Source organism: Armigeres subalbatus, chromosome 2 (assembly GCF_024139115.2).
Source record: "Armigeres subalbatus isolate Guangzhou_Male chromosome 2, GZ_Asu_2, whole genome shotgun sequence".
In the NCBI taxonomy this organism is placed as follows: Eukaryota; Metazoa; Arthropoda; class Insecta; order Diptera; family Culicidae; genus Armigeres; species Armigeres subalbatus.
The window spans coordinates 176,978,056-176,992,817 of NC_085140.1; the positions used below are offsets into that span (position 1 = coordinate 176,978,056).

Sequence of the window (14,762 nt, forward strand, 5' to 3'; positions counted from 1 at the left end):
AACTGGTACTCCTACCCTAGTGCGTGTTTTGTTTTGCTCGTCAGTACGGTTTTGAATGTTGCGGGCGCGCGTTCATTTTCTGCTTCGGACAGCCAGAAAAATAATTTATTAGTGCGGTGCGTGTTGTGTAGATTTTGTAAGTACCTACTTATTTTCGTCGCGGTAAAAGTAAGCGAATCGCTTCGGTCGACAGTCGTACTATAGGTACGGTGCGGTGTAAATCGGTGAGAATGTTTTTTCAGTAACGGCTCATTCACAACTTAGATAACGCATTATAGGGTGGGAGGGTATCTGCCTGAACGATACGAACTATTTAAATTTTAGAACTTTTTTTTATTGTCTTTATTAGGGAGACTTTCAGCCCGAGGCTGGCTCGTCTCCAATTTGAGAACTCTTTTATCAAACGCTACGAGGGGGTTGATGGGGATTGAAAATAGTCAATTTTCGCGTTGTATAAATAGTGTACGAACCCTTCTTAAGACTTGCAGTCCGAGGTTCATCTCTGATGAGAACTTGTTTTACACATTAAAACAATTCGATTTCACCAAATTCATTAAATCTAGCATGATTTTTAAAAACGTGGTATGTAAAAAAAAAGAAACTCCTTTTGATTACTTTCTCTCTCGATTATTACAAAGCCATACTGACATCTATACTGGATTTTTTAGCAGAGATCTAAAGAAAATAGCTTTGCCCATAGTGCTGAGGTGAAAATATTGCAAGAAATACAAAACTAGCCTACATACACTGCGTCAAGGAGATTTAAGACACCCCATAAATTCATCAATTACCTCATACAATTCTAGTATAACGATATATTTTTCAATCCAGTTTCACGTAAAAAGCATTCACAAATAATTTTTTGGCAACACTTGCAAACATACTCAGTCTAAACCACCCAGTGAATATAAACAACATTTTCGAGTGTCAAATACTTATAAGACACCTTGTAGATCGGTCAAGTTTAGTGTGTTCTCGAAGTTTTGGAGCGTTTTTTTAGAACCATGCCGAAAGGAAAGTATCTTTCACAAGAAGAAAAATACACAATACTCGCTTATCGAAAGAAAAACATGAGCATTAAGCAAATATCAAAAGATATTGGTAGATCACGATGCGTTGTTCGAAATTTTCTGCAAGACCCGGAAAACTACGGCAAAAATTATCCGAAGACTATCAAACAGAAGCTAACAACTCGAGACAAGAGAAAAATTGTCAATACGGCGTCTAACTCCACGAAATCACTCCGCCAAATCAAGGCCGAACTCGATTTGAATGTTTCTCGAGAAACAATTCGACAAGTACTTGTGAAAAATCCGAACATATGCCGTCAAAAATGATGCGAGTGCCTTGCCTGAAACCGGAACATAAAGTAGCCCGACTGGAATTCGCCAAAGCTAACATGAACCGGGACTGGAGCTTGGTAATTTCTTTAAAATTTAAAAGATTCATGATGGTTGTTATTTGCGTTCATTACCTAATACTCAACCTAATACATTTTTTTTTATTCACGTAGGTTATTTTCAGTGATGAGAAAAAGTTTAATCTCGATGGCCCAGATGGATTTAATTCATATTGGCGCGATTTACGAAAGGATGAGATTCATTTTTCCACACGGAACTTTGGAGGAGGAAGTTGTATGGCGTGGGGTGCTTTCTGCTCCCGTGGAAAGCTGGATTTAGCGTTCACTTCCAGTAAAATGAACAGCAAGGATTACATCAGTGTCCTTCAAGCGAATCTTCTGCCTTTCAAACGGCGTTATTCGCGATCTAAGCTGATTTTCCAGCAAGACAATGCATCGATCCACAAGAGCACCGAGACGATGAAGTGGTTGAAGGAGAAAAAAATCGATGTTCTTCCATGGCCAGCCCGTTCACCCGACTGCAATCCAATAGAAAATTTATGGGGAATTCTAGTACGTCGTGTATATGCCAATAATAAACGTTACTCTTCTGTGGCAGAGCTCAAGACTGCCATTGAAGAAGCTTGGCATTCCGTTGAGCCGAAAATCACCAAAAATTTAATTAACAGTGTGCCAAACAGAGTTTTTGCAGTTATTAATAAGAATGGAGGCCCAATCAAGTATTGAAGAATCGCTGCAACACTGCCTGTCTCAAATATGGATGATTTTGAAATAGATCGGCGGGCGTGTCTTAAATCTTTTTGACAAGTCAAAAAACAATTTTTGCTATAGTTGCCCACTTGTATATCAAACTTAAACTTTATCTCAAAAATACTTTGTTATAAAATGAAATAAATGAGTTTAAATTGAATTTGAAAGAAACTTTTATAAATTTCCAGCATAATTAAAAAAAATAAAGGGGTGTCTTAAATCTACTTGACGCAGTGTATTAGCGAATTAGTGGGTATTGAAAAAGTGTCTCTTATGTGGACATTCGACTTTTCATGCTAGAAATGTATACGATTTCCTACAAAACTAATACCCTTATCTGACAATGAAAGGCTCGTCTTGTCGGATATTGTATTTTTTTCAGAAAGTGCCTAATTTCCCAGATTCCTTTTCAATGTTTGCAAGGGCGTAGCTAGAGGGGGGCCGGGGGTTCGTCGCCCCCCCCTAAACGGTTTAAAGATTGAACGGGTACTGAAATGAATTTCCCTAAACATGTGCACATGATCCAATCATATTCAGAAATAGGTGGTTGAACTTCGAATGATTCCCAAAAACTTATTAGGGTATGCAGGATTACGTGAAGTGATTGTGAGTTTTTTTATGTTGTGGAAAACCCATTAGCTAGCTGACCATAGGATTGCCGAATAGTCTCTTCTGTTGGTTGGTCAAGGCTGGATTACAATAGTGCGTTGCTATTGTACAATAGTAGCGCAATAGTGTGTGACGCGTAACGCATTGTTGTACTAAATGTTCTAAATTATCAGTGTCACAACGTCGGGCGCGTCTGGTTTGGAAACATTTAAATTTAGCGCATTGAAGCTGACGAAAATCAAGCAAACAACCAAGTAACCTATATTTTCATTGCTAAGATTTTTGATATTTATTAACAATGGTTCATTAAAAAATAAAACAAATTTGAAGTGAATCAAAACATGGTATTTATCTGGTCATCAGATCTGAAGATCCGTACATAATTTATAATCCAACCTAATTTTAAATCTTATCTAGTGGTTTTCTGACTTTCTAGGTGTTCACTAAGAAATTCATGAACCGTTTTTTTTTATTTCATCTACTTTGTCGTTATCTCATTTTCTCCTTGAGGTTTTCATACTTGATGCGATATTTTCCCTTTCTCTACCTCCTACAAAATAATATGTTTCTACAAGAAATCCTTCTAGAAAATCCCCGGGAACTTCATATATTCCTCCGGAAAGTTGTCCACGAATTCCTCTGGAAATCGTTCGAAAATCCTTCTCATATAATTGTAATTCCTCCTAAAATTTTTATAGAAACCCTTCACTAAATTTTTTTTATGAAATTCATAAGAAAATTCCTTGAAGATTTCTTTTTCTTCTCAGACATTTCTTCAGCTATTCTTTCAGAAAAACTACGGTATTTATTTCAGGAATCCATTCGAGAGTTCCTTCAAGAATACATACGGAACTTCCTCCCATAATTCCTCCAGAAGTTTCTTCAGAAATTTATGACGGAAATCCTCCAGCTTCGCTCCATAATTACACTTGTAAATCTATAAAAAAAAATTCTTAGGAAATTCTGCTAGGAACTTCTTCGGGAGTACCTATAGGCACTCTTCCTTTAATACCTCCGGGATAACTTCCATATTTTTTTCCAGGAATCTTCTTCTTCTTATTGGCATTACATCCCCACACTGGGACAGAGCCGCCTCGCAGCTTAGTGTTCATTAAGCACTTCCACAGTTGTTAACTGCGAGGTTTCTAAGCCAGGTTACCATTTTTGCATTCGTATATCATGAGGCTAACACGATGATACTTTTATGCCCAGGGAAGTCGAGACAATTTCCAATCCGAAAATTGCCTAGACCGGCACCGGGAATCGAACCCAGCCACCCTCAGCATGGTCTTGCTTTGTAGCCGCGCGTCTTACCTCACGGCTAAGGAGGGCCCTAGGAATACCTACATAAATTACATAGCGAAATCCTCTAGGATTTCATTCTGGAATTCTTTTCGCAATTACTTCAGAATATCATCCAAGAATTCCTCTAGAAATTTCTTTAGTAATTTCTCCAGGAATTCGTCTAAGTATTTCCCGGAAGTTCTTCCAGGTATTTTTCTGGGAATTCCTTCAGGTACTTCTCCAGGAATTCCTTTAGGAATTTCTCAGGAATTTTCCGTGGAATCGTCCTGGAATTCTTTCCGGACTTCACACGAAATTTATTACAGAATTTTATTCGGAAATTAATTTGAGAGTTCCTCTAAGAGTTCTTCCAGGATTTTCTTCTAAAGAAACCCCAGGACTTCAGCAATTCATCTGCAAATACTTTCAGGATTCCATCCGGGAATTTCTCTTCCTCCTGCTATTGTTCCTGGAATTTCTTCAGATATTACACCGGAAATTCCTTCAGGAACTTCACCAATAATTATTTCAGGAATTCCTCCGGAAGTGCTTGTGGGAGTTCCTCCGGAAGCTCCTCCAAGGGGTTTCTAAGAATTCCTCCAGGAATCCCCAGGAACTTCACAGGGAATTCCTGGAAGATATTTGGCAGGAATTTCACGGGAAATGGGATTTTGGAAGTTCCTCAAGAAATTCAATTTTGAGTTTTACACCGGCTGTTCCTCTGAAAATTCCTCCGGGAGTTCCACCAGTAATTCCTCCGGGATTTTATTCAGGCTTTCTTTAGGAATTTATCTACAAATTCCTCCAGAAGTTCCTTCGAGAATTTCTTTGGGAGTTCCTCCGGGAGGTCCCTTAAGAATTCTTCCAGGAGTACCTCCTGGAATTCTTACGGAAGTTTATCAGGGAGTTCTTTCGAGAGATCCTCCGGAATTCCTACAGAATTTCCTCCGGAAATCGTTCCTGTAGCTCTTGAAGAAATTCCTCCAGAAGTTCCACCGGCAGTTCCACCGAGAATTCTTCTGGAAATTTCCCCTGGAATTCCTCCGGAAATTACTCTGGAAGTTCCTCCTCAAAAAATTACCCGGAGGAACTGCCGGTGAAACTTCCGGAAGAATTCTCGGATAAAATGCCGGTGGATCTCCCGGTGGAATTCCCGAAGGAACTGCCGGAGAAACTCCCAGATGAATTTCAGGAAGAACTCCTAGAAGAATTCCTATAGGACCTCCCAGAGAAACTATCGGAAGAACTTCGGGAGGAATTTCCAGTTATATTTGTGAAGTAAGCCTAAATGATTTCCTGAAAAAAGCCTGAATGATTTCCTGAAAGAGCTACTGGTGGAGCTCCCGGAGGAATTTGGCGAGGAACACCTGGTGGACTTCCCGCAGGAACTCCCGGAGAAACTCCCGGATGAATTGCGGGAGGAACTCTCGGAGGAGTTCTCGAAGTAACTCCTGGAAGAATTTGTGAAGAAACTCCCGTTAGAATTTTCAGAGGAACCCCGGAGGAACTCGAAAAATCTTGGAGAATTCATCTAATAGATAAATCTCGTCTAGCTGAAACCTTTGTAGGAGTATGTAGCTGGATTATCATTATCATCATCAGAGGACCTCCCGGAGAATTCCCTGAGGAGCTCCCAGAGAAATTCTCGGAGGAACTTCTGGAGGAATTTCTTTATAAATTCCTGAAGAAGCCTAAATGAATTCTAGAAAGAAAGCCTGAATGATTTCCCGGAGGAAATTCTCTAGATATTCAGAGGAACTCCCGTAGGAACTAAATAATTCTCGGAGAAAATCCTGGAGGAATTCTTGGAGTAACTGCCGGTGGAACTCCTGGACGAATTCCACAGGAACTCCCGGAGAAATTTCCGGGATCTCTCAGGGAAAATTTTGAAGTTTCCACTGGAATTCTTTCAGGATCTCTTCGGTAATTGATCTAGGAATTCCTCCGAAAATTCCATTGATGATTCCATTTAAGGTATAATTTCTGTATAAATTGGATGGAATTGGTAGTTCGTTAATAATTTTAAATAAATTTAAATAATTAGAAGACTCCGACTCGAAGTCGAGTCAAGTACGAGACACTGAAGACAGCCTTACTGTTGAGGTCGAAATACGTATCTGTCAAGATACAATTAAGTGGTGGAATTCAATGGGACTGTATTAACTCGTCTTATGACAAGTGAAGACATTCCACTAAAAAGCTCAAAATAATTTTTCTTTTCGGAAATTTGTTCGAAAAATGTTCGCAGATTTCTTTTGGAAATTTATCCAAATTTTCCTCCGTAAATTTCTACACAAAGTCCTGGTATTTCTCTGGAAATTCTTTCAGAAATTCTTCCAGAAACACCTAATCAATTCACTCAAGACATCCTGCTAAAGAATTCCTTCGAACATTCTTCCGGAAATTTTCCCCCAAGAGATTCTGCAGAAGTTTCCCTAGAACTCGTCCGGAAATTTATTCAGGAATTTCTCCGTCAATTACCCAGACAATCCTTCGAAAATTATTTCAAAACTTTTAAAGAAAATTCCTCGAAATTCCTTCAGAAATTTCCCGGCAATTCCCCCAAGAATTCTCCTGCAAACTCCCTTGGGAATTCCGCCGGAAGCTACCCAGAGATTTCTTCCAAAAAATTCTTCATGAATTGCACCAAAAAATCTTTAAGAAATTTTATATGAAATTCCTCCAAACATTCATCCAGAGATTTCCAATAAATTATACAATTTACACAACTTTTACTAGTGAATGGAAAAATTTAATAATCCCATAAATGTGTAAATTTAATTTTCGGTTAAAACTTGGTAACTTCTTCAGTGTTTTGTTATCGAGAATATGTTTTGAAGTTCGTATTGGTTCATTGTTCTTTATAAATTAGGGTGAATTTGCACGTTCCTTCGTTCAGGAGTATTGTGATGTGATCAGGCATTATTCGCAAAGTGGATCGCTGTTGGTTGGCACATCAGTTCCAGCTAATGCCTATGAGTTATTTAAGTTATATAAGGAAAATGTTATACTTGCTTAATTTAGCAGAAATAATGTTGGTGCTTGGCGCACTAATGCGAAGTGCAAAAGTGTTTTCCTGCTGTGTTAATAAGATTTATGCTGATTTATGCTTTGTGCAGGAGAAAATATTTACGTGATAAATGTGTGTTGCAACGTGCTATCGCTTAGCAAACCAGTTCGATCAGAAGAATTTTCCCGAAGTTTGAAAGAATTTTATAGTGCGTGTTGGTGCGATTAAGTGACTGACACTCTTGATCGTCGAGAGTTTCACAAAGTGTAAGAGTGGAAATTTTCTGTTTTGTCTAGCGGAGTGCATATCACGTGCACGTCAATTCGTTTAAAAGGATCGTTTATCAGCGGCAGCAGTATGGCAGCATGGTCGTAGAACAGTTGGAATTCTGGGACATCGGCGGCATGATACAGCTAATTGGCGTAAATTTGTCGTAAGTTATTCTTTATAATATTATGATCTTAATATATGCAATATTTGGTTTATGATCTTTATTTTGACTATAGGGTGATTCTACACAATATAGGTATTACACAAGCATGCAAATGCATGCTTTGCTTGCTATGGTGTGTGTATGGCGAATCAATAACTTTTTATCGGTGGTCTAGTTACTGCCGCTTTTCTCTTACAAGCAGGAGATCGTGGGTTCGATCCCAGGCTCGTCCCTATTTTTAAAGTGGCACGGACTATATCCACTTCCTTGGTGAATCCTCGACCTATGCTTCAGTTTATCTACCCTACCCAATTAACAAAACTTCCTTTCCGTGGTAATTGTGGAGATGCAGAGGTATTCTCGGTCTCTCGTAGCTACAATAAATCCACACTAACATTCTTCTCATTTTCCAACTGACTGCAAGGACTTGGCCGCAGCTCCATTATTGATCTCAATTTGTTATCTGCTGAAACGTGTACTTTGAGAATAGGTGGTAAATCCTAACCTCTATTCACTTGGATCGTAGTGCAACCATTTACATGTACAGTTAAGTTAAGCTAAAACAAAATAAATAAACCGCCTTGCGGTAATGGTACTTTCTCGTGTAATAAATACACTATGTAATAAATGCATAAAGTGTTATACATTAGAGAGATCCAAGTAGCACTTCATGGGAATATATTCCATTTTTTCATCAATCCACATCTATATGCGTTTATGAAGACAGAAGACAGAATCACCGGATGTCGCACAGACTGAACACTTACATCTAGACAACTGACGTCACTAACCACACGGCCACGAAGCCCATAATTGTGCTTATTATGATACGTGGCAGCAACATCTAAAAAACCCTAATTAAACCACCTACTGATGATGATGCATTTCTCTCTTATTCAAAATAATTGATAAACATGTAAGAGAAGTCTCTAATAACACTAATAGGTAAAAGGGACTTATTTTTCACCTTCGCTTAAATTGAAAATTTTGCATTGTAAAGATTGCTGCCGAATGTAAATTTATTGCAAGCAAATCGGCTTAGGTTAATTGCCCGAAAAATAAGTGAGATTTTTGCACAAGTTTTGCTTATAAAATAATATTCTAGCCTTTACTCTTGAGCCCATAGTGCGATCGGATCGATTTTTTATATGACTTAGGGGAAACTGGGGTAAAACAACTTTTTGGCATTTTTTACGGTGTTCCAGGAATATTTAAAAAAATGTTTACTACTGGAGTGCCCGAAAAATGATTAGGATTTTTTTGCACGGGTTTTACATATAAAAAAATATTTTTGCCATAACTTTTGAGCCCATGGTGTGGTCGATTTTAAATAGGAAACAATGGAGCAGGATTCTTCGTCAAATGCAACTTGTTGCGACTAAATAATTAAGGATAAATGCCCGAAAAAAGGGGTGAGATTTCTTTGTGCACACACAAACACCAAATGACCAAATCTTCAAAAATAACAAAGTTACTTTTTTCTGGAGGTATGTTGTTTGGGCGACTATCTGACGCATATTTTTCGTTGTGACTAAAAATAAGCGAACCAGTAGATTTTTTTTTATGAGCGGTGATACGACTATAATTTGATGTCTTTATACTATGTTCGCACTACGGCCTGAATAACATGTTATTTAAATTATCAACAATAGAAAGCTCATCAAGATAGCCGAATAACATAAGAAGGCTTTAGTGCGAAACCAGTATTAAATGTATTTATTGAGAACTAAGATCTAACTGTCAATCGTTTAGTTGATTGTAGCGCCGCACTCTAGCTAGCTAGCACTTTTGGCAGGTTTTGTACTATTATTGTCAGGGTGGTTTTTGTCGACTAAATTTTATGAAATTTGGCCACAATTTCTTTGATAGGCAAATGATGTTTAGGCCAAATTTGAGCATAATAAAAAACCCCCCTGACAATAATAGCACAAAACCTGCCAAAGCCGTCATTCCCCCTAATAGATGGATTTAAGTTCGAGCTTGATGGCTTTCTCCAGAACACATGAAAACGTTGTATTCTAATTATACTCCAACTTTCCCGGCAAAATGTTCAATCTTCATAAATATAAACACAGCTGATCTCAATACAAATCGATTCATGAGAAGTACATCCGTTTGGGAGTTATATTGCCTCAAAGGAATCATTTTTATATATTTAGAATAGAAAAGCAGCTTGTAAGAGCTTATATCGATGTGCTTCAGTAAAGGTGTGGGCCAAAGTCCTCTAAGTCTGTATTAGTCGAAAAAATAATGTAAACATTCACTTGCCATAAGACTAGTTTGTACAATCCCATTGAATTCCACCACTTAATTGTATCTTGACAGATACGTATTTCGACCTCAACAGTAAGGCCGTCTTCAGTGTCTCGTACTTGACTCAACTTAAGTGGTGGAATTCAATGGGATTGTACAAACTCGTCTTATGACAAGTGAAGACATTCCACTAAAAAGCTTAAAATAATTTTCTTAACAAAATGTAACAGTAGTGGGCGGGCGTAGTGAAACATCACGTCTGTTATAAAAATTGTACTGAGTATACCAGACGTGACGTCACATTCGGTCGCCTTTGGCCATCGTCGGCAACCCAGCTGAGAGTTTCTCCCTCAAAAGAAAGAATTTTCGTTGAACAAATACTACTTTAGGGTGCCCACGCAAAAGATATTTTAGTTACTAGATAAAGATTGTCGCTTCGGTTCCCTTTGTTCTGCTGTCCGGAACATGTTGGGTACCAAGCTGTCAAATCGTATGGATTTTCCTTCTTTGACATTTAGCTCCCATATCCTCGCCAGCAAAAGTTGTTCCGGACAGCGACGACAGCGACAATCTTTATCTGGTAACTAAAATATCTTTTGCCCACACCTGTAGTCAAGCACATCAAGATCGTACTATAAACTTTGCATCGCGTGAGTTGCAACATCGATTTTGCGCGTACTCGCTCTCTCTAGCAGACCATGGTAGCTCACTACCCGAAGCAATTAACCAGGTATCTGGCACCCCCAATCCTACCCACTACGTTTGACAATAGCCAACATCTTTGAGTTTCCCATTGTTCTATTGAAAATGGGTTTCCCACTGACAATTCTATTTTGTAAACAAACCATTATTTCGAACTGATTTTTTCCAAATGGACGTAAATATTTTTCACCATTTTTCGAGAACTTGTGCGAAAGTATGAATGCAAGGTGTGTTTGAACAAGAATTTTGATGCCTTTAAGGGAGCGTCCACAAATTACGTAACGCTTAAAGGGGGGAGGGGGGGTTGAGCAAAGTGTGACGGTCCACACAAAATTTTGAAATGTTTCATACAAAAAGTGTGACATAGGGGGGAGGGGGGGTTGAAAATGCCCATTTTTTGCGTTACGTAATTAATGGATCTTCCCTAATAAATTTTCATATTTCGATCGGCACCAAGCGCTCTACTTCGCCAAAATATCACGATATTTGAAACATATTTCCAATGGGAGGTTTTCGATGACTATGATTACGTCTTCGTGTTAAATTAATCGATGATTTTGATGCTGGCATCAAAAACATGGCCGCTTCGCAGACCCCTGCAATTAACACGAATGAGGGTGGAGAGCGCAGAACCAACGCTCACCGACTTTCTGACTTTTCAGACAAGCGAGGCTTCATTTTATAACAGTAATAACTTTCAAGTTAACCGTGACCGAGTGGATAGCGTACACGCATCAATCTGGCGGTTTTGTTGATGCTCTTGGTTCGAATCCAAGAGAGAGCCATGGGAGGGGGAAGGGGGTGGGGCATTTAAAACCGATTGGTTTACTATTTTTGTACACACAGTTGATAGTAACTATCATACTGAGACCTATGTAGGCGAATCTGAGTTTCAATTAGCTAAAATAGACCAAAACAAATTTTTGCTTTAGTAGAAAGCTTCTTAGTTGTCGACTAAGCGTGACTAATCAGGACGGCAGGGCTGTATGATCCGAGTATCCCAAAATTAAATATGTTTTCAGGGGATGTTGGAATGCGATTTTAGGTGAGCAATAAGAAACTTTCGATGCAGAATCAAGACCCATATTAGAGAAGGCAGTGCAAAACTGTACTGAGTTGATAGTAACTAACAGCGCTCAACTGCGACACATGAGGGCGCCGGTAGTGCGAAGCCGTACTCGCGGATGCACAACATGTTGACTTTGGGGGAGTTGATAGTAACTAACAGCGCTCAACTGCGACACATGAGGGCGCCGGTAGTGCGAAGCCGTACTCGCGGATGCACAACATGTTGACTTTGGGGGAGTTGATAGTAACTAACAGCGCTCAACTGCGACACATGAGGGCGCCGGTAGTGCGAAGCCGTACTCGCGGATGCACAACATGTTGACGTTGAGGCAGCTGAAAGCCACTAACAGCGCTCAACTGCGACACATGAGGGCGCCGGTAATGCGAAGCCGTACTCGCGGATGCACAACATGTTGGCTTTGGGGAGTTGATAGTAACTAACAGCGCTCAACTGCGACACATGAGGGCGCCGGTAGTGCGAAGCCGTACTCGCGGATGCACAACATGTTGGCTTTGGGGGAGTTGATAGTAACTAACAGCGCTCAACTGCGACTCATGAGGGCGCCGGTAGTGCGAAGTCATACTCGCGGATGCACAACATGTTGGCTTTGGGGGAGTTGATAGTAACTAACAGCGCTCAACTGCGACACATGAGGGCGCCGGTAGTGCGAAGTCATACTCGCGGATGCACAACATGTTGGCTTTGGGGGAGTTGATAGTAACTAACAGCGCTCAACTGCGACACATGAGGGCGCCGGTAGTGCGAAGCCGTACTCGCGGATGCACATGTTGACTTTGGGGGAGTTGATAGTAACTAACAGCGCTCAACTGCGACACATGAGGGCGCCGGTAGTGCGAAGTCGTACGGTAAAACCGATTGGTTTACTATTTTTGTACAATCAGTTGATAGTAACTATCATACTGAGACCTATGTAGGCGAATCTGAGTTTCAATTAGCTAAAATAGACCAAAACAAATTTTTGCTTTAGTAGAAAGCTTCTTAGTTGTCGACTAAGCGTGACTAATCAGGACGGCAGGGCTGTATGATCCGAGTATCCCAAAATTAAATATGTTTTCAGGGGATGTTGGAATGCGATTTTAGGTGAGCAATAAGAAACTTTCGATGCAGAATCAAGACCCATATTAGAGAAGGCAGTGCAAAACTGTACTCGCGGATGCACAATATGTTAGCTTTGAGGGAGTTGATAGTAACTAACAGCGCTCAACTGCGACACATGAGGGCGCCGGTAGTGCGAAGCCGTACTCGCGGATGCACAACATGTTGACTTTGGGGGAGTTGATAGTAACTAACAGCGCTCAACTGCGACACATGAGGGCGCCGGTAGTGCGAAGCCGTACTCGCGGATGCACAACATGTTGGCTTTGAGGGAGTTGATAGTAACTAACAGCGCTCAACTGCGACACATGAGGGCGCCGGTAGTGCGAAGCCGTACTCGCGGATGCACAACATGTTGGCTTTGGGGAGTTGATAGTAACTAACAGCGCTCAACTGCGACACATGAGGGCGCCGGTAGTGCGAAGCCGTACTCGCGGATGCACAACATGTTGGCTTTGGGGAGTTGATAGTAACTAACAGCGCTCAACTGCGACACATGAGGGCGCCGGTAGTGCGAAGCCGTACTCGCGGATGCACAACATGTTGGCTTTGGGGAGTTGATAGTAACTAACAGCGCTCAACTGCGACACATGAGGGCGCCGGTAGTGCGAAGCCGTACTCGCGGATGCACAACATGTTGGCTTTGAGGGAGTTGATAGTAACTAACAGCGCTCAACTGCGACACATGAGGGCGCCGGTAGTGCGAAGCCGTACTCGCGGATGCACAACATGTTGGCTTTGGGGGAGTTGATAGTAACTAACAGCGCTCAACTGCGACACATGGGGGCGCCGGTAGTGCGAAGCCGTACTCGCGGATGCACAACATGTTGACTTTGGGGGAGTTGATAGTAACTAACAGCGCTCAACTGCGACACATGAGGGCGCCGGTAGTGCGAAGTCGTACGGTAAAACCGATTGGTTTACTATTTTTGTACAATCAGTTGATAGTAACTATCATACTGAGACCTATGTAGGCGAATCTGAGTTTCAATTAGCTAAAATAGACCAAAACAAATTTTTGCTTTAGTAGAAAGCTTCTTAGTTGTCGACTAAGCGTGACTAATCAGGACGGCAGGGCTGTACAGTTGTAACCAACGAAGATTCGACTACTGTTGCTAAGTTGAAAAATTCATGTAAATACGGACATGAGATACGTCAACAACTAGGGTATCTGTTCCATTATTAATAACATGCTCCTATATCAATAACATTCGTAAAACAGGCTATTTAGGCTCAATTTGTGCGGTGTTTTGTTGTTATCCGGCGTGCTCACTGCTGAAAAAAATCACAAAAATGAGAAACAAAACAATTTGCGCATCAATTCTTTGTTTTCGAATGGTATTGATTTGGGTACATGGTATGAATTCAAGGAGCGGTTCCCCTATGCTGTAACCACTTGTGAAAAACGCTGAGAAAAATCTCGAAGAGGTAGTTTTGTGTTTGTGGAAAATACATCATGAATAATGTTTTATGTTGATCATGTTAATAATCAGCTTTACTGCTACTTTACTAATGATTTTCTGATGACAAACTCGTAAACATTTGCACCGTTCAACGCAACTCGACGATGAATGGATTTACCTAGGGGGAAAGACGGCTTTGGCAGGTTTTGTTCTATTATTGGCAGGGGGGTTTTTGTCGACCAAATTTTATGAAATTTGGCCACAATATTCTTTGATATGCAAAGAATGTTTAGGTCAAATTTGAGCCTAGTCAGTCATAAAAAACCCCTGCCAATAATAGAACAAAACCTGCCAAAGCCGTCATTCCCCCTATCAATTTTCGCACATTAGATGAAAACAATCACACTATTTTAGCATTCATATTAAATTCGCAATTTTCATTGCGATACGATTTACCAAAACCTTGTTTGACAATATTTGGAGCACTCGTTGCCAAAATACAGCTTACGATTTCCATTTGAAGCAGCACATTATAATTGCCTACCTTACGGCTTTTACAAACGATTTATAGTGAATAATGCACCAACCTTTCATGGGCTGAAAAAGCATCCACCACCAGAGCTAAGATTAGGAAAATTTGCCGAACATAAAGTCCATTTCGCTCGATTCTATTGATAGCCTAAATAGAAGATTGCAGAATTAGGGTATGTGGCTCAAACCTAAGCCTATTATGATGTGGTTGAGCACATTTATCGATTTAAATATTCATATAT

General features: G+C 40.3%; 1 protein-coding gene across 5 annotated transcripts in view; it reads left to right on the forward strand.

The window, feature by feature from the left end:
- Positions 1–14,762, forward strand: part of LOC134211266 (putative mediator of RNA polymerase II transcription subunit 15) — a 194,527-nt gene that overhangs the window by 39,850 nt on the left and 139,915 nt on the right. The window contains exon 3 of one of the 5 annotated variants that reach the window (XM_062687983.1): positions 7,310–7,446. The exons of the other annotated variants lie outside the window; for them this stretch is intronic. The gene's annotated coding sequence lies outside the window, so the exon portion shown is untranslated. The remainder of the gene's footprint in view (positions 1–7,309; positions 7,447–14,762) is intronic. 5 annotated transcript variants of the gene reach the window in all.